Genomic DNA, 19,797 nt, shown 5'->3' on the forward strand with positions numbered 1-19,797 from the left:
GAGAGTCAAGCCCCAGCCCGAGATGGCAGAGTTAGTGAGCTGGGTGGGGGCTTGAGGCTCAGACCAGGTCTGTCTGAGCTCAAGGGCTATGCTCTCAACCACTGCCCCACAGTCTCTTGATATTGAAAAAGGACCCAATGGACCAGTAACTTAAAGGGACATCGACGACCGAGTATGTGATTCCTTATAACCTCAAGGGCAGGAAGGGCTGGCTTGAGCAGAAGAGCTCCCCTATTGGGTAGTCCATGTAGATGGGCACTGCTTCATTTAAATTCTCGCAATGGCCCTTCAAAGCAGTTATTACTGTTGTTATTATAGCATCTCCATTTTATAGAGAGAAAACTGAAACCCAGTTTCATGCAGCTTGTAAATAATAATAAATAATACAGCCACCAACTCTGATATAATTCATACTATTTGCCATGCACTGTTGCAAACACTTTATATGTATCTACTCCATCTCCACAACTCTTTGGGGGAAGGTACACAGTTATCCACTCTGTTTTACAGATGAAGAAACCGAGGCACAGAAAAGTTTGGTAACTGGCCCAAAGTTAAGTAGTTGGTTTATGCAGAGCAGGGATTTGAATCCAAGCAGCCCCGCTCCCAGGTGCATGCTCTTCACCTCTAGGCTTTAGGTCAGAGCCAGGGCTTAAATTCAGGAAGCCCGATTCCTCCCGGCCCCCAACATCACCACCTGTTCACCACCACCACTTGACAAAAGCAGAAGGAAGGTCACAGTGCACAACACAGTTCTAGGCACAGAAGCCAGTTGGTATACAGCTCTTATTGAATTAGGCAGGGCTTCTTTGAGTAAGGGTCTACAAAGTTGGGTCTACTTCTCCAACCTGCTGCTTGAGTACTGGGAAGCTCAAGAAGTCCTATCACTGCCCTCTGGATCCTCAAAGGTGAGGAAGAGGCAGTGCAATGTTGGTGGAGATGCACCAGGATCTTACTATTGGAGAGGCAAGGTCGGGTCTTTTTTGCCTCTGGATCTCCAGTAATTAGCCCGGCACCTAGAACACAGCTCGGTAAATACTGGTGAATAAATGAATGAAAGCATGAATGCATCTCTAACTTTCCCCCAGCACCATGCAATGTATCAGGCATGTAGGAGGCACTCGATAATTATTATCACAAATCAGTGAAATGGTCTATGCGATGTCGCAAGAGCATGTTCTTCCTTGTCAACAAAATTTGTCTTGTCATATTGCAATAGCTCAGGGGTCAGGAAACTTATTCTGTAAAGGGCCATGAGATCTCTGTAGTAACCACTCGACTCTGCAATTTTAGCACAGGAGCAGCCATAGGCAATTCGCTTAGGCCAGCTAACTGCAGAGATGTGGCCACCATTTCAAGATTCCAACACTAAACCTTCTTTGATTTCTACAAGGACAGGCTCAAGGTTCTATGAGAATCAGCACATGTCTCTCATTTCTGAGCCCAACTTTTGTACCTGACCATCAGCTAATATCCCCCAAGCAAAACAAATGGAGACGAACTTTAAAATCTGGCTCTCCAGGCCAGACTTGTAGAGGAAAGGTAATATTACACCAGGGGCAGGGGGGCAGCCTGGATATCCTAGTGGTTGGTTAGGCATCAAAACTCAGTTCAGTCCTGGCTCCGACATGAGCCATGTAACCTTGGGCAAGTTATTTCACTTCCCTGAGATTCAAGTTTTGCTTCCGTAAAATAGACACAATAATAACAACAGTAATAGCCAATTCCATCTAAGGCTATTTGGAGACAGAAACGCGTTTGCTTAGCACAGTGCCTGCAACATATTAAGTGTTCAATAAATATGGGCCACTTGTTATTCCAAAAAAAAGTCTTATGTTTTCTTAAAAACAAACAAAAAACTAATTTGCTAAAAATAAGCACAAAGAAAGCACAGCCAAGGTGCAGGAAAGGACATTTCCAAACTCAGGTTCCTAAAGATACTCCAGAAGGGCATTCCAGGGGTCCCAAGGTGTCAGAAAATCCTGCCCTCGAGATCAAACCCCTAGCAAGCTCTCCAATTCCTCTCGCCCCTTCCCCCAAAGCCTGCTTCTGTGTCTTTTTCTCACTCTGCCTTTCTTGTGGGTGCCAGAGCAACGTGGAATACACTTGGAGGGTTTCAGACATTTGCTGATTTTAAGACATTCTTTCTCCCCGCCTTCCCTGCACATCGCAACATTCAAATCTCCAGGGAGCATGGGCTCAGTGGCAAGAGGACAGCACCAGAGAGTTCTGGCCTGTGGCAGACCAGAAGTGAATAATCTCCCTGGCTGCATTCTTTTCCCCAGCCAGATGGGGCCAACACTCTATTTACAACACAAGCGGCAAGTCACAACTTGTCATGCCGCGTGACACCATCCCGGTCCCGGCCACGAGTCCCCACTTCCCTCTACTGTACCGGTCACACAAAAGGCCAGAGGTGCAGGAACCTGCCAACCGGTGCTCCTTGCCATCCACCACCTTCCCCACCAAGAAGGACATTCATACCTTTGGTGGAGAGACAAATGTTTCTAGAACACCCTGAAACAAAAGTCCCCATACAGACAAATAATACACACCCGCAAAAGAAAACACTCTGTTTGCATTGACACCCTTTTCTGTCTCTTCTGAAAGGAGGCTTCCTCCCTGCGTGGGATTTCTATCACCACTCAGGTTGCTACCAAACTCGGGGACACAGTGGACACTCTGTCTCCATGTATTTCAGGGAGCTGCCCATCAAGGAAGACCTAAAGGTGCGTGCTTACACAGCCCGCTCCACATGCTAAAAAAACACACATGGGTTCGTAGGCACAAAAAAAAAAAATTTGCTTTCGAAACAACAAATAACCTTAACCGCGAAGTTCCTACAGGAAGGGGATGGCAGGTGAAGAAACTGACCAGAAGGAACAAAAGACATCTCGACCTCTGGCTGCCGCAGATCCAAATGCCAGGAATGAGACTTCTGCTTCGGAATAAGGGGTTGCCCTGCCGGAACCTGTTTTTTCTGCAGAGCTGGGAGAGGGAAGGGTCCGAGGGGGATGGGAATTCCAACCCCCACACCTCACTTGACCCCAAGAATGTCTTCATTCATCCTCAGAACCCAAATCAAATTGAGATCTTTTGACCGTGGGCTCTGCAGCCCCTTTCCTCGTCCACTTCAACCGAACACATCTACCAGCAGGAATGCGGAGTTGGCCGAGGTAAGGAGAACTGGTGGTTTTCGCTCTGTTTTGGTGACCTTCATAGGGCTTATTTATGCAACTTCAAGCTCATGACCTAATACATGTTGGTTTGGCTTCTCTTGTCATAATAGCAGCCTGTAAAAAGCTTTTGAGAATTCCCCATGTTTTCTTATTTTGGGTCAAGAAAATAAAATCGATATCTAAGTAACCTTAAAAAAAATGGCCCGCACAATCTAAAAATTTGGAATGTTTCCACTAGGACTAAAGATATCTCTTAAAGCCCCAAAAAGCATCAAAGTTAAGGCCAACAATTGCCATTTTTAAAGGTGAGCTATTTGGTAACAGCATATGTGAGAATTAGCTAAGAGGGACTTTTTAACGTAAGTCAAACAATGACATTTAAAACTCACGTTAAAGCAATTACCATGCAGAATTTTTCTGTGTTTTTCCCATTTCTTAAACAGAAGTGTATATGTTTTCAACATAGTTTCTTGCTGTAATTTTCTTTCTTGGCAAACCCACATCTTACCATGAAACCCAAAGTATGCACGCTACAGAACAATAATGGTTGAAACAGACTCGGCTGTCTCTGGCATGATTTTTCTTTATGAAATTAAAATGTCTTTTGGCTAATATGCTGTACATTTCAGTTATGAAAGACCATTCTTGGGAGATGAATAGAAAAGAAAGGGGAACTGACAGATCCAGCTGATGCGAGACAAAAGTAAGTTGCTATATTCATACAGTAGTCAGACCCTCCAGTTCCTCATTCTTCGGCGGGGGGGAATGTCGATTTTATCACTTTTCTTCTAGCTAAATTCACAGGGAGTTGACAGTTCTCCTCGGAATGACTGTGAGTCGGTACGTACAGATACATGACATCTGGGAACACACAGATTTTTAAAAATGTAACTTTGCTAGATATTCAAAAGGGAAAAAGAGGGGGGAAAAATCCAATGCCCCTGAAATCACACACATTTTTGTGTTACTGCCACAATAAGACTGATACAAAATGACAGAATAAGTTCTAACTTCTTTTCAATACTCCTTTCATTTTGAAACCTGTCTAAATTAGCATTCTCGGGCCAAGAAAGTTGACCGTGTGCACAGTCTCAAAATTGGTAAGATGAAAACCTGTCTCCCTTGGCTACCTATCTATTCATCTGAGTTCCTGCTTTCAATTCCTGCATATATCTGAACGCAGAGGCAGATCCTGCAAAAAAAAAAAAAAAAGCATGCAGGCATATCTGTGTCCTAAACCACAATCGTCCAAGGGCAGTGACAACAGCGAAGAGGCCCCGCTTTCAAGAGACCCCAGACTGTGTGCAGAGACCCTCTCATCCATCCTGCCAGGCTCTGTCCCAAAGTGGGGGCCCCCTCTTAGCCCCCACAGACCCTCTGCCTTCCTGTCCTGGATTCAGGGAACTGACATCCTCCTTTAACCTTCAAATTGGCAAAGATAAATCATTCCAGTTACCTGACTCTCGGGACCACCTGCTCCAAATTAGTCTTCGCTCTCCAAATGTTTATAATCTCACCCCAAACAACAACCCACCCAATCGCAATCCAGCACCTTCCGGTAAACTCGATTTGGACCGCCTACCGGAACATTTTAGGGCCTTGCCACTGCCCGTAAACTCATTGACTCTTTTTAGGAACTGAAATGCGTAGCATTATAGTATCGAAGGAACAAATCAAATTAGCCCTTGAAAATAAACATTTTCCTTTACAGAACTGTACACAACCTGACGAATATCATGACTCAGAACGGCTCATATTTGTGTTTTCTCAATACTTAATATGATTTTTCTTCCGTTTAAAACAACAACAACAAACATCAGGGCAGAATCAGAAAATAATTGCATTCCATGCATTTCAGACCAGCCTAATTTGGCATCTCTCTCCAAGAGAAAGGAGAGCAGGAATGTTCTCTGGGCCAAGGTTTTCATAGCGAATGGGTAAGGCACAGTCTGCAGAGGTCTGAAGGCCTTGGTTCTGGTTTCCCTCACTCTGCAGCCTCTCATGAGGCACTGACTTGAGACTCAGTTCCCTCGTTAACAAAGTTGGGATATGATAATAATAATAATTAATAATAATAGAATTCAGGTCTGGTACACAAGTGTCCAATACATGGCAGGCATCTTCATCTCATTACTATTAAACACAAGGATAGAATTTGCATATGCAGAGAAAGGGCAAAGACACCAGTAAGAGGAGAGTGAGAAAAAAGAAGAAAAAGCAGCAAAAAGGGCACCTGGGTGGCTCAGTCGGTTAAGTGTCTGCCTTCAGCACAGGTCATGATCCCAGGGTCGTGGGATCGAGTCCAGCATGGGCTCCCTGCTCAGGGGGGAGTCTGCTTCTCCTTCTCCCTCTGCCTCTCCTCCCTGCTCGTGCTCTCTCTCTCTCTCTCTCAAATAAAATCTTGAAAGAAAAGAAAGAAAAGAAAGAAAGAAAGAAAGGGCAGCAAAAATAAACTTAAAAGCCTGTGGCTTCCTTGGCCCTCTCTCCCATGAATACACCTGGCAGGTACATTCGTACCTTGAAATTGATTTTTAAATCACATGCCATGAAGAACAAGTTCCTGCCCCCTCCAATTTATTTACAGAGACAAGTGGGTCTGAGCCAGTCACTTCAAGTATTTGCCACCTGATGGAGGGGGTTTATCCTCGGATTAGAAGAGGTGTTAGTTAGTCAAACACCATTAGGCCAGTTAAGATCTGCAAATAGCGAAAATGAAGCATTGTCTCAAGCAAATTCTCTGCTAATTGTTTCCCTACTAGAATCTTCTTTTGGTTTTGTATGTTTGGGACTGTTTGAACGGCCACCAACAATAAGGGGTGTGGGGAATGGGCCATTCAGGAAGCTGTTATGATTTGGGGGGTGGGGATGGGGGAGGCAGGTGGGAAGCGAGAAGAGCACCATGGGGAGTGTGCATGAGTGTGTGTGTGTGTGTGTGTGTGTGTTTTCTGTCAACAGGCTGTGTTTTCTCAACTCTGGGGTTAATTCTCTGTAGAGATTCCTTTTGAGCAGAGTCCACCAACTCCTTTTTGAGAGCAGCTAGCTAGAAAAAAAAAATTCCTTCCACCAACAAAACCTAGTCTTGGCAAGAGTCAGAAGGTTCGGCCTTTGGAGGTAACCGAATAACCAGCCACTTCACCTCCACAAACCCCACAGATAAGGAGAATGCATCGGTGGGCGAATTCCCCCTTTATAAAAAATCTTTGGGGAAGGGGGTTCTCCTGTCCCCCAAGGAATGCCTATCAGGCCAGACAGCCTAGCATTTTATCTGTGCCTAGGTGAGAAGCAGATGAGTTTTTACCTTGCCACATGAGAAAAAGCCTTCTCACCCAGCCTGCACACACACGTGTAAACACACACACCTCAGACCTGTGGCCACCACCTCGTACTTGGGCTAACTTCTTCCACAAGCTTTTTTATGGTAAGGAGGCCTGCCCAGCAGAGACAAAACCCTACCTAGATACAACCTCTACTACCCATGCCTTATAGAAGGGAACATGCTGTTCAAGGTGTGCGTGGATATACAGAGAAGGGCAAATGTCTAACAAGATATCTGCACTCCCTTCATTTTCGGCTGATAGCTATGGGCTGTCTCTCTCTGCCAGAGAGAGGCATCTGTCATGAGCGGCTGGGAACCCCGCTTATGCACCATAACGGCCTGCAATTTTATTATACAAGGAGTTTATTGCTGGCCTAATTAGTTTCAAACTGGGCGTTCCAGCTGAGGACACCTAAAAAACATCTGGTGGAAGAAAGCGGGAATGAGTCCTCGTTCTGAGCCGGTTACGGTTGGATTTCTGCATAACTCTGGTCTCTCGCGCCCGAACACAAGTTATCTTTGGAAAAGCAACCGAAAAAATAAGGAAATGTTTCTTCTTTGTGGGAAAGGAGTCATCTTGTCATGGGGGAACCCAAAGCGTCTTAAAGTGGACGTACGTGCTTGGACTGTGTCTACCTTTTCACAAACTGCCGGGGTCCCCATATCTGGCTTCACCCAATTCAAAATGTACGTAGCTCCACCACAGAGCGCTTTTGCTGAGGACTCCTGCCTTGTTCCAACAGCAGCTAGCATTTTATCAATTTATCCGTCTGGAACAAGGCTTGCAATTTTGTACGTGCAATTTAAAGCAGAAGTAAGACCACATATTTGAAACAGCATGTCTTGGGTGTTTTTGCCAAATGGTAATCCTATAACAAGTCAACAAATCATAGCTCTTTATGATGTGTTTAATACAACACAAAAGGCATGAAAAGAAGACTTTAGAACTTAAGTGATGAAAGCATCTGGTTTTAAAAATCGCAAAGAATCAGGATAACATCTTTTTATTTTATTTTCTTTCCTTTAGCTACTTAACGTTAGGAAAGAGACTGATCTGTTTATAGAGTATTCTCCACACAGCCACGACTCGAAGTGAGGTGTTTTCAAGGAAGAGGAAAAATGCCAAGTCCTTTAAGATAAAATAGTTAATATTTTGAAGCTAAATTTACAAGGGAAGAATGGTCTAACTACCAAGTACTTGTGGGACCTACGAACCGCTTTTAAAAAGTTCAGGCCCTTTCGGATCTAGCCGTATTGGCCAAAAGTGCCAAACGTAGAGCTTCCTCCAAAGGCAAGATTTTTCATACAAACACAATCTTAGGCTTAGTCAAAAGCAAGATTCAAACCATCATCATTTATGACATCCATCTTTTATTCCCTTAGTCTGAGGATGTCTAAATGAGAGGAAGTATGTTTAAGGGGTTTAAAGATGGGGGGGAGTGGAAAAACGTGAACATTTCCTTGGATAAAGTTGCCTGAAAGGTTTTTCATGAAGATTATTTTTAAAGGGAGGTCTCCCTGCCCTGCCCCTCACCACCCCAAAAGGCCCAGAGGCTGGAAATGTGGCTACTAGTTCAGGACTCATACTCTGGTAGTAGAAATCAGCACTCAAGCAAGAAAGGGCTCATGAAATGAATAGATTTGGTTTGAAATACAGCAATTGTCCGCTGGTTATAATTTCCTTTGGAAGGGAGCTCCGTAACTCAAACATAATTCAGCACTCAAATCCTTACTTGATGTTTGTAAATCATTCTGCCTCCCCTCTGCTCTTGCTAACAACCAGACTCCGATGCTCACTCATTTCGCCGCACCTCGTCATGAAAAGGTCCCTCCACCAGGGATGATTTATACCTCAACGTTTTTATAAAGTAATTAAAGATTACGTAGCGTTTCGGGAAAAGAGGGGAGAAAAGAAAATGGTATCCATAAAGATGCAGCCTCGGTCTTGCTTTGCAAAAATAATTCAGACCGTAGCGGCAGGCACGCTAACTGCGCTTGTGGGGAGCGGGACCCTCCCAGCCAAAGCGCTTGCCTCTCAGCCCCCGAGAAACGCGCTCGGAGGATTGCGCGATGCGAGTGTTTTTACCAGTCAAGCTCTCCTAGGATTCCTGGAGTTTACAGACTATTTATTTGGGGGCAGGAAATATATTGCAGGAATCAAGGCCAGCAGGGCCGTTTAACCTCCGGACTGCAAGGCTAAAAAACAATTCCTTTCTCCACTTTCTCCCACTACAGCAAAACCCTAGCCTCCTTCTAACCAGTCTTCGGAGGCAAAGTTTTTTAAGTTTTCAACTCCGGCTTCGGCAAGCCCCGGGAGCCGGCCCCGCGCAGGCCGGGCGCAGCCGGGCTTTCAAAGACAAATGCTGCTAGAAGGCGGCGGGGCGGCCGTTCCCGCCCCATCCCGGGGGCTCCACAGACGGCGCCCGCGGGCGTGCGTTGGGCTCCCGGCGCCTCTGCGATTCGGGCCGGGGTGCGGGGACCACCGTGAGTCGTCGACGACCCGGGCCCTGAAAGGGGCCAAACGCAGCCCGCCGCGTCTACACCAACCGCGCGCCGTGCACTTGTCCCGCGCGCGGGGGTGCAAACTTGAGTCGCTGTCCCACGAGCGCAAAAGGAAACTGAGGCCCGGAGCCCGGCTTTTCCGGGACCGGACCCGCCCGCCGCCCCCGCCGCCCCCGCCGCCCTCGCGCCCGTGGTGTCCTGGAGGGGGGGTGCGTGCGTCCCCCGAGCGCCCCGACAGCTGCGGAGGCCCGGGCCCGGCGGGTGCGCGAGCGAGGCGCAAGGCGACCGGTCCGCGTCAGCCCGGGCCCGGCGAAGGGCGGCGGAGCCCGGCCGGCGGCCCGGGGTGGGCGCCGCGGGCGGTACTCACCGCGCGCAGTGGAGAGGGCGCCCCGGCGCGGGCGGGCGCGGGTCCGACGCGGCCGGGCTGACTGCGGCGGGCACCGTGCTGCTCTGCCGCCGCCGCTGCCGCCGCTGCCTCCGCCTCCTGGGCTGCGGCGGCCGCTGCCTGCGCGGGGAGGACCGGCCCCTTCCCCTCCCCGGGCCGGGCCCTCCCTCTGCCCCCGCCCGGTCCCCGCGCCGCTGCGTGGGCGCGTGGGGGCGCCGAGGCGCGGCGCTGGGCTCGGCGGGCGCACACCCCCGGCGGCTGGACGCGCGGCGCGGGGCTCCCGCCCTGCCGCTGCCGCCGCGCTGCTCTCCGCGCCTGCAGCCCCGCCGAGCGTGCCCGCTCCTGCCGGTCCTGCAGGAGGCGAGGGCGCAGCTTCCTCCCCCCCCCCCCAGACCCCCCCCCCCCCCCCCCCCCCCCCCCCGCAGCCCAGGCGCGGCCCCTGAGAAAGGCACCTTCACAATTACACCGACATTCACTCACTCACTCATTCATTCATTCATTCATTCATTCATCCATCCATCCATCCATCCATTCATTCATTCATTCATCCATTCATTCATTCATTCATTCATCCATTCATCCACCTATTCACTCATTCAGCCTACACTGAGCATCTACTGTGTCAGGTACAGCCCCTGGGAGATTCCACTGGAGCAAGATAGATTCCTTTTCTGTCCTCCGGAGCTACGTGCACAAGCAGAGATAGACCATAAACAAACAAGTAGGGAAGCAAGGAAACTTCAGAAAGTTAGAATTATTATGGAGGGAGGAAATTATGTGCTCGGGGTGCAGGGCGGGTAATCTTAGAAGAGTCTGGAAGGACCTCTCTGAGGAGGTGACACGAATTATGAGAAAGGCCATTGCTGGTGATATCTGGGAGAGGAGAGTTCAGGGATCATCCACCTACTTTTCACCCACTTTACAGATGGGGAAACTACGTCCAAATTTATATGCTGCAGGCCCGGCTATACCTGCATCCACCTCTGGTCAGAGCTGGTTCTCCCCTTTCTACTCCCAAAACTTTAAGTAGAAGCAAATGTATTCAGTAAGCATGGCTGTTCTCCTTCCATGAGCCAAGTAAGCACCGGACCTGTAGCTCCTAGATGACTCTTCTGTTCCTAGAAGCAGAACATGCATATGTGCTTGGCCTTGATTTCCTCATCTCTAAAGTGGAGATACTAACATCCATATTATATTATTATTGTGATAATTCACTGAGGTCATGCTTGTAAACACTTTTGACCATGACTGTAGCTGGTACTAGTGATGCTCAACAATTATTATTACTAAAAAAAAAAAAAAAACCCAATCATTATTACTGTACACAGAGCTTCACTTCCCATAGCATCTTGCAGAAAGCCCCAAGTCATTATAAATTGGGTGTATTCATGTTCTCCAGAGGGGTTTAATTTTTCTTGGCCCATGAGCCTTAATATGTTATTTTAACAGTAGTGGTGGGCAGATTTTTTTTTCTAAAGGAATAAAATGGGATAGACTGGCCTAGGAAATATGAAGTGAATTGCATGCAATAAGAGTGTGTGTGTGTGTGTGTGTGTGTGTGTGTGTGTGTGTGTGTGTGTGTGTGCTGGGTCAGACTGGGTTTCTTCCTGCAGATCATGGGGGAAATGTCAACGACCAAATTAATTAAGGGTACTCTGTGGAATACAAAGGGTTAATCTGTTTCCTTGGAATCATTTTACTCCTTCACCTGAATCTGGCCAATTATCTCATAAATCACAGCCACGCCCCACAGCACTTTGAAAGATAAACAGGAGGCAGGTGCTTATTATTTTTTTCCTTTTCTTAGGGCAGTGGTTCTCAACTGGGGGCTGCATATTAGAATCTCCAGGGGAGCTTTTAAAAATCCCCATGCTGAGGCCCCACCCCAGACCAATTAAACCAGACTCTCTGGGGGAAGGACTGAGGTATCAGTAGTTTTTAAAGCTCCCCGGGTGATTCCAATGTTCAGCAGAGGGTGAGAGTCCCCATCTTTGGGAGAATAAGAACTTGACCACCGAGTCACAGCAGATGAGGTAGAAGCCCAAATAGGCGTTAAGGCTCCCAATTCTTATTGAAGACCTCCCAAAATGCAGCTGCTTTCCTAGGTACCAGCGCCCCCTTTTCTTCCCTTGATTTTTTCTTATGAAGTAGTTGTCCTCATTTTATAATGATCAGCAAAATAATCCCAGACAAAATCTAAAAATACTAAATCATAAAGCAGATTCTTCAGAGTGTAGACCACAGGCGTGCCTACCCTGGAATAAAACACTCCCCTCACCCCACCCGCGGAGTCTTCTAAGTACATGTTCTTGGAAGCCAGAAGACCAACTTAACTTGGAAAACTACAAACTTCACAAAGTATCCAACATGTGTATACAGATCCTACAAGCACACATGTATATTCTCTATGTCCAATCATGCCTTATTTCTATACACATTCCTTTCCCACCTGCAAAGAAAAAGTACTCCTTTTTCTTTAATGCATTCATTTAAACCTTAGTTCTTTCCAAAAAGGATTTGAGGCAGCATGCAAAAACATAAATATACGGGAACAGAATAACTAAAACAGGAAAAGCAGGTGAAGGGGAAACATGGGAAGGAACCGAAAGGAAAGGCAAAATGTGGGCTAGGAGGTCCTGAGCACTTGTCAAATGGTGGACTGAGAATTAGATGCTGAGCTTCCTGGCAGTCAAGGCAAAGAGGAAAATGTGATCAAGTACATCAGTGGCTTTCCAATTTTCTTTTGCTCAAAAGCAAGCACACACAGAAGCTCAGTATGGAAAAAGGAAGTGAGGGATCCCTGCACCAGTCTCACACCTCTCTCCTGTGGGTACTTGTAGAGGGTCTTGAAGGAACCCCCAAAATATTGCAGAGTCAAGATTGAAAACCATGAATTTCAAAGTGCTTCCCTGCATTCATGAATCTCAATGCGTATAGGATAGAAACACACAGGACTACTTAAAGCTATCAGAACTTTGCCTGAGGGGCGCCTGGGTGGCTCAGATGGTTAAGCGTCTGCCTTCGGCTCAGGTCATGATCCCAGGGTCCTGTTATCGAGCCCCACATCGGGCTCCTGGCTCAGCGAGGAGCCTGCTTCTCCCTCTCCCTCTGCCTCTCTCCCTGCTCATGCTCTCTCTCTCTCTCTCTCTCTCTCTCTCTCTCTGTATCTCTGTGTCTCAAATGAATAAATAAAATCTTTAAAAAAAAAAAAAGAACTTTGCCTGATACTGGTACAGGAGAGAAGGTTTCCCATGGGTCCCTATAAAAGAGGCAATAAAGGGGCACCTGTGTGGCTCAGTTGGTTAAGCATCTGCCTTTGGTTCAGGTCATGATCTCAGGGTCCTGGGATCAAGCCCCACATCAGGCTCCCTGCTCAGCGGGGAGTCGGCTTCTCTGTCTCCCTCTGCCCCTCCCCACAGCTCATGCTTGCTTTCTCTCTCTCTCTGTAGTGCTCTCTCAAATAAATAAATAAAAAAGAGAGAGAATATGTAAGGTGGGTGGGGTTGGGGGAGGGGGCTTTTGGCAAACGTGTAAAATAAAAAAAATCCCCCTTCAGCAAAAAAAATAATAAAATCTTACATTCTCCTTAACCCAAGGGCACAAAATAGGCATACTTTGAACATCTCCCTGGTCAACAGTTTCCCAGTAGACTGCCTCTCTGTATCTAATACCTAAACTTCATAGAAGGCATGACTCTCAAAATTATCAGACCAGTATTTACAAAGAAAAAGTCTTACTTGTATCCTCAAAACTCTATGTGGCATTTCTCTCAGAATAACATGTAGGACAGTAGGACACATTGGGAAAGTAACATTTCAGGTACTATGGAGACAGCATCAGAATCCCATTTTGAAAAGTGCACCAAGGAGCAAAGAAGGGGACATACAATCAGATGTGGCTGTGTCACCACATACACAACTATTTGTTGCAAACTTAAGTAAATTGCTTGGTGATCAGGAAGCCCGCCTTTAAGCACTTTACCATCTTAACAAGCTAGTTGGGTACTCAGTCCACATTTTAAGGGTTTAGTTCCACTTTAGGAAATTGTCTGGGGGCTTGGGTTGACATGTCAGGCATTATAATTCTTCCCATTTAAAATAGCAGGAAATCGGGCGCCTGGGTGGCTCAGTCATTAAGCGTCTGCCTTCGGCTCAGGTCATGGTCCCAGGATCCTGGGATGGAGCCCCACATCGGGCTCCCCGTTTGGCAGGAAGCCTGCTTCTCCCTCTCCCACTCCCCCTGCTTGTGTTCCCTCTCTCCCTGTGTCTCTCTCTGTCAAATAAATAAATAAAATCTTTTAAAAAAAATGAAAGAGCAGGAATTCAACTCTTGGGTGCAATTTTAGGCAGAGCTCCAGAATTTCAGGGTCACTGATGCTCCGTGGAAGATGCTCATTCTCACGTGGAGAGGGACACTGAGACACCCATATGTGCTGCTCCCTCGGCCTATACTACCCCTTCCTGGCACAGGCCGGTGGTTTCATTCCAACCCATTCAGGTCTCTGCCCGACGTACCCACCCCACAGAGGCCCTCCCTGACCTCCCTGTCCAAAATAGCATCCTTGTCCCAATTCACTCCATTGTTCTTACTCAGCACATTGATCGCACCACTACACTGCATGACATATTTGCCTGTTTATTCACGGTTGTCTCTCCCACTGCAACGTCAGCTCCGTGGGAGCGGAAACTTGATGTTTTGTTCATGCTAGATCTCCGGTGCCTAGAACAGTGCCTGGGGCACGAATAGGCACTGAGTAAATGATGATGAATGAATGACAGATACAAATGATATGGCATGGGTTTGACGCTGTGTATACAAAATGACCAGAGTCATGCTGCCCTTTCTAATTTCCTTTACCCCTCACCCTGAAATAAATAAACAGGAATAAGAGTGTTCAAGAAGCCCATTTGTCTGAGGAGCCAGAACAGAGCTCAAGATAAGGTCAAGGTTTTCTTCTCTTCTTCTTTTATGCTCTCTCTTTCAATTTGTTCTTCGGTAAAGGCCCTGAGGATTCACACTGAGAGTAGCCCGGATGGCTGACGTCTAAGTTTCCCTTTGGGGACTAGTTAGGAGACCACAGAGAACGTGCCAAATGAGAGGAGAATAAGATGGAACTCTTATCCCCTTGATTGGAAAATTCAGTAATGAAGCAAATGCCTCGATGGTTGCCCAGACCTTTGGTCATGATCAGCTCTCAAGCTGATTCTGGCCTAAAGACGACCCATAGAGCTCTAAGCAGTTTCTCTCAGCCAGGTCACCTCCTTTCCCTCAAAACCCTGCCACTCTTTCCTTTCTTTTTTCCCTAGACAGAAAAAGCAAATCAAATGACAAGATTTCTGGCTTTTTAACACATGTGGCTTCTCAATTGCATTACTGGGTATCTACCCCAAAGATACAAATGTAGGGATCCGAAGGGGTGCGTGCACCCCGATGTTTATAGCAGCAATGTCCACAATAGCCAAACTGTGGAAGGAGCCGAGATGTCCATCGACAGATGAATGGATAAAGAAGATGTGGTATATATACACAATGGAATATTATGCAGCCATCAAAAGGAATGAGATCTTGCCATTTGCAACGACGTGGATGGAACTGGAGGGTGTTATGCTGAGTGAAATAAGTCAATCAGAGAAAGACATGTATCATATGACCTCACTGATACGAGGAATTCTTAATCTCAGGAAACAAACTGAGGGTTGCTGGAGTGGTGGGGGGTGGGAGGGAGGGGGTGGTTGGGTGATAGACATTGGGGAGGGTATGTGCTATGGTGAGCGCTGCGAATTGTGCAAGACTGTTGAATCACAGATCTGTACCTCTGAAACAAATAATGCAAGATATGTTAAGAAAAAAAAGAAGACGACAGCAGGAGGGGAAGAATGAAGGGGGGAATCGGAGCGGGAGACAAACCATGAGGGACGATGGACTCTGAAAAACAAACTGAGGGTTCTAGAGGGGAGGGGGGTGGGGGGATGGGTTAGCCTGGTGATGGGTATTAAAGAGGGCATGTTCTGCGTGGAGCACTGGGTGTTATGCACAAACAATGAATCATGGAACACTACATCAAAAACTAATGATGTAATGTATGGTGATTAACATAACAATAAAAAATTTAAAGAAATACATGTGGCTTCTCTTTTCTCCCTGCTTTTGGCCAACTGTACTCTTTGATGGTGAACAGAGCCAACTGGTCTTTGGGAAGTATCAGGGCCATGAGCTTAGAAACGCTGATGGGGAGACATCAGAGATCTCCACAATCCAACTAGATGTTGTTCTACATTCTTAAAGAACTTGTGCTCCTGAACGCAGAGAGGGTATTTGAAAAGACTATAGGAGTTGCTCAAGTTCAAAGGTCTGTCTAGAGACCTTTATTTTTTTTTAAGATTTTATTAATTTATTTGAGAGAGAGTGCACGCAAGAGAGAACATGAGCAAAGGAAGCAGCAGAGGGAGAGGTAGAAGCAGGCTCCCAGCTGAGCAGGGAGCCCGACGTGGGACTTGATCCCAGAACCCGGGACCATGACCTGAGCCAAAGGCAGACGCCCAACAGACTGAGCCACCCAGGCGCCCCTGTCTAGAGACCTTTTGAGAGTGAATATCCCAGGCAAACGGGGACAGATGACCATCCTGCCTAAGCAGGAAAACTTAGATATGTCCCGAGGCCCAAGAACACGTGAAATTTAATCAAGTAATCACATGGGAGGTGGTTGCAAACTTGCATGAGCAGACCGGGGGCAGTGAGCAACCCTTTTCAAAGTTATGAAATCATCACCATGACAATTCTTGGTACAGTTCAGGGCATCCTGTCCGCATTTCTGATGACACCCCACTCGGTGCTCTGGCCCAAATCTCTGGCTGTTATGCAACCATATTGGGCTGAGCAAGGGTCTCTCCAAACCACATGGGCTGCTATAAAGGATTCAGGCGCGGAGACCAAGAACTCTTTGCCTGGATATCAGCAGTTCTTACTCTGCTGGAATCTCTAGAACATGTACCACGGACCTGTTTGGCAGTCTGGTGAAGGCTCAGGACATCTTCTCTCCCCACCCACCACCACCAAAAAAAGCTTCTAAATACAGAAAAATGCATGTAATGCACATAGGGTGCTGGCAAACTGAATATTGATGACAAAAACAAATTACCTAGACCCTTACCTCACATGACACAGAAGAATCAACCTTAAATCTAAAACCATAAACCTTCTGAAAGATGACATTAGATAAAAGTCACCACAGCCTGGGGCTGGGCAAAGCTTTCCCGGGACACAAAAGGCACAAATCGTCAAAGAAAATATTCGTAAGTTGAATTTCATTAAAAATGTAAAACTTTTGGTTTTTTCCAAAGGCAAAATGGAGAAAATAAAAGAGAAGCTGCAGGCTGGGAGAATAGGACACATCCATCAGACAGATGTAAAAATCACATAAGAATGTAGAACAAATATGCAAAGATTTTTACAACTCAATAGTGAGAAGACAAATAACTCAATTTTTTAAAAGGGCAAAAAATTGTGGACCAACGCTTCAAAAAGGAAGACACACAGATGGCTGATAGACACTCAACATCATTAGTTAGGAGGGGAATGCAAACTAAACTATAATTAAATGCCATCACATAGCCATTAGATTGGCTAAAGTTAAAGAGACTTACTGTACCAAGTGTTGGCAAGTATGTGGAGCAACTAGACTCTCATATCCTGGAACATGGAAAACAGTCTGGCAGCTTCTCCAAAACCTGACTATCCCTTTACCATAGGACCCAGCCATGTGACCCTGAAGAGAAGGTGGAACACAAATCCACACAAAGACTCACACATGAATGTTAATAGCAGGATTATTTGTAACAGCGAAAAACTGGAAATAGCTTCATTGTTCATTAGCAGGTAAATAAACAGACTGTGGTATAGCCATACAGTGGATTACTCAGCAATAAAAAGGAATAAAAGAAATGTATGATACACACACAACATAGATAAACTTCAAAAATCATTTTATGTTGAGTAAAAAGCCAAACTCCCTCCCCCGCAAAAACTCATAATGCGTGATTCCATTAATGTAAAGTTCTTAAAAATGGAAATGAGTTTATAGTGACAGAAAGCAAAGCCTGTGAATGAGGTGGAGGGAAGGATGGATCACACAGGGGCATGAAGAAACTGTTGGGGGTGATGGAAAAGTTCAATGTCTTGATTGTGCTGATGGTTTCATGGTGTGCATATAAGTCAAAAATGATAAAATTTAACACTTTAAATACATCCAACTTATTGTACTTCAGTTGAACCTCACTAAAAATATGCATTTGTGATATAGTCATATGAGTTTCTTTATTGATACATTTACTGATAAGATCTAACAGCAGGCCTAATAACTTCCATAATTTTGCAGCAGTGCTGAGTATAAAAGATATTTCCAGATATTTCCAACAACCATGATGCGATATGAAATTACCTGTGATTGCTATAGGTAACAGGGTCACGGGTCCTGCTAACGCTCCTGAGGTTTGTTGCCACATTCGTATCGGAAGGGAAGGCTAAGCTTCATTTAGAGGCTGGTGAAAATAAAGGTACTTTGGGGGCACCGGGATGGGGCAGTCAGTTAAGCACCGGACTCCTGATTTTGGCTTAGGTCGTGAGCTCAGGGTCATGAGATCAAGCCTTGAGTCTGGCTGGCGCTCAGTGCGGAGTCTGCTTGGAATTCTCTCTCCCTCACCTTCTGCTTCTCCTGCTCAGGCTCATTCTCTCTCTTTAAAAATAAGTAAATGCGCGTCTGGGTGGCTCAGATGGTTATGCGTCTGCCTTCGGCTCAGGTCATGATCCCAGGGTCCAGGGATCGAGTCCCGCATCAGGCTCCCTGCTCCTTGGGAGCCTGCTTCTCCCTCTGCCTTTCTCTCTCTCTCTCTCTCTCTCTGTCTCTCATGAATAAATAAATAAAATCTTTTAAAAAAATAAGTAAATAAAGCTTTAAAAAGGGAAAAAAATATACTATTTTTCCATCTAAGTTACAGAACTCCCAAACTCTACACACAGACCCCAGGCTAAGAAGTCTAGTTGGAAGCAACCCCAACTACCTTATGACCTGGCGGTAATTATCCCCCTGGAAGACAGGCATCTTTAAACCCCAGGAATATTAATTATAGAAATGTCCTAAATGGGAAAGGAATTTTATCAGAAAGCATGTTTTAACTAAGATACAATTCAGATATAAAAGTGAAAAATTTCAACAAGGCCAAAATCATCAGATTAATATTTTTTTGTTAAGAATGAATCTGTTCATATTTAGTAAATTACATATTTTAAGAGACTTATGTTTAAGAGACTTAGACTACTCGAGTAACATGTTGGTCAAACTTGTTGATTACAATTAAAATGTAGTTGAATCATTGCTTAAACATTTTTTAGCAATGATTTTAGCAATGAAAAATTAAACAACAATCTTTTTCAAGTCTGGCTAAGTTTGTATGCAATCATTGGAACACTTAAGGTAATTTAAGATTTGATGTATAAGTGTCACTTATTAGATTTACATGAATTGATTAAGTACAAATGTTGGACAGTTGAAGTGCTTGCAAAGAAAACCCAAAATATCAAATTTAGAAATGCAGTTTAAAATGTTAAAGACATTTAATTAGCTAAGCTCATACGGGACCAGATATTAACCAATGACTTCTTAAAGACAAGCTGATTTTTTGTTATTCTATTCTTAGAAATAAAACAACAGATTTGAAGAGGAAACTTATAAGCCCAAGGGGGAAAACTAGGTTTGGAAATTGTAATTTTGGTAATTCAAAATTATTTCCTAGAATTTGTGTATAGTTTATTCTGTCTATAAAAACCACCCAAACTCAGATGTAACAGAATGGATGGCTGAAAATGGAAGGAGACACAGGAAATCCAGGATCCTTCTCTCATCCCGTGTTTATTTTTGACCTAAGCATCCCTCTTGTCCCCCATCTGGTCCTCTGCCATTGAGGAATTAGCCACAAACACAAGAAAATTCTTTTCAGTAACCTAAGGAGAAGAAAGGTCATTTGTTACACTGGGCTTAGAAACAAATTTAAAATACTGAACCACTTAATTTTTCAAAACACTGGAATCTAAACAAATGCTAAACTGGTGAACAAATGTGTATTCATTGCCAAAACCCCAGTTGGTTTGGACAGCTTTTTTTCCCCAGCTCCTTCAGCAGAGTTGATCCCTTGGCCTGCCCTCTCCAACAGTGTAAAAAAAATCCCCAGGGGAATACAATAGTTGTACAATAAGCATTTTTAACGATCTACAACATTAATGGCCGCTAAATACCAATATACAAACTTTCCTCCTCACTGAATTGTTGGGAAGATCGCATAAAATGATATTTTTTTTCGACCTTCCCAATTTGAAATGATTGCTTTCTTCACCAGATAATTCTCTTTCAACGTTCAGTGATG

At 45.4% G+C, this 19,797-nt stretch overlaps 1 protein-coding gene across 3 annotated transcripts in view; it reads right to left on the minus strand.

Annotated features, from left to right (window-relative positions):
- The window catches only part of EYA2 (EYA transcriptional coactivator and phosphatase 2), a 267,975-nt gene extending 258,394 nt beyond the window's left edge, over positions 1–9,581 (minus strand). For 2 of the 3 annotated variants that reach the window (XM_073880319.1, XM_025875419.2), the window contains exon 1: positions 9,365–9,581. The gene's annotated coding sequence lies outside the window, so the exon portion shown is untranslated. Of the gene's footprint in view, positions 1–4,635; positions 4,686–9,364 lie in introns of those variants that run through there. The other variant, XM_073880317.1, reaches the window with a different exon arrangement.
- Positions 9,582–19,797: the final 10,216 nt, after the last annotated feature.

The sequence above is a fragment of the Callorhinus ursinus genome, unplaced genomic scaffold (genome assembly GCF_003265705.2).
Source record: "Callorhinus ursinus isolate GAN/ISIS: 27379988/994484 unplaced genomic scaffold, GSC_fseal_2.0 scaffold38, whole genome shotgun sequence".
Classification (NCBI taxonomy): domain Eukaryota; kingdom Metazoa; phylum Chordata; class Mammalia; order Carnivora; family Otariidae; genus Callorhinus; species Callorhinus ursinus.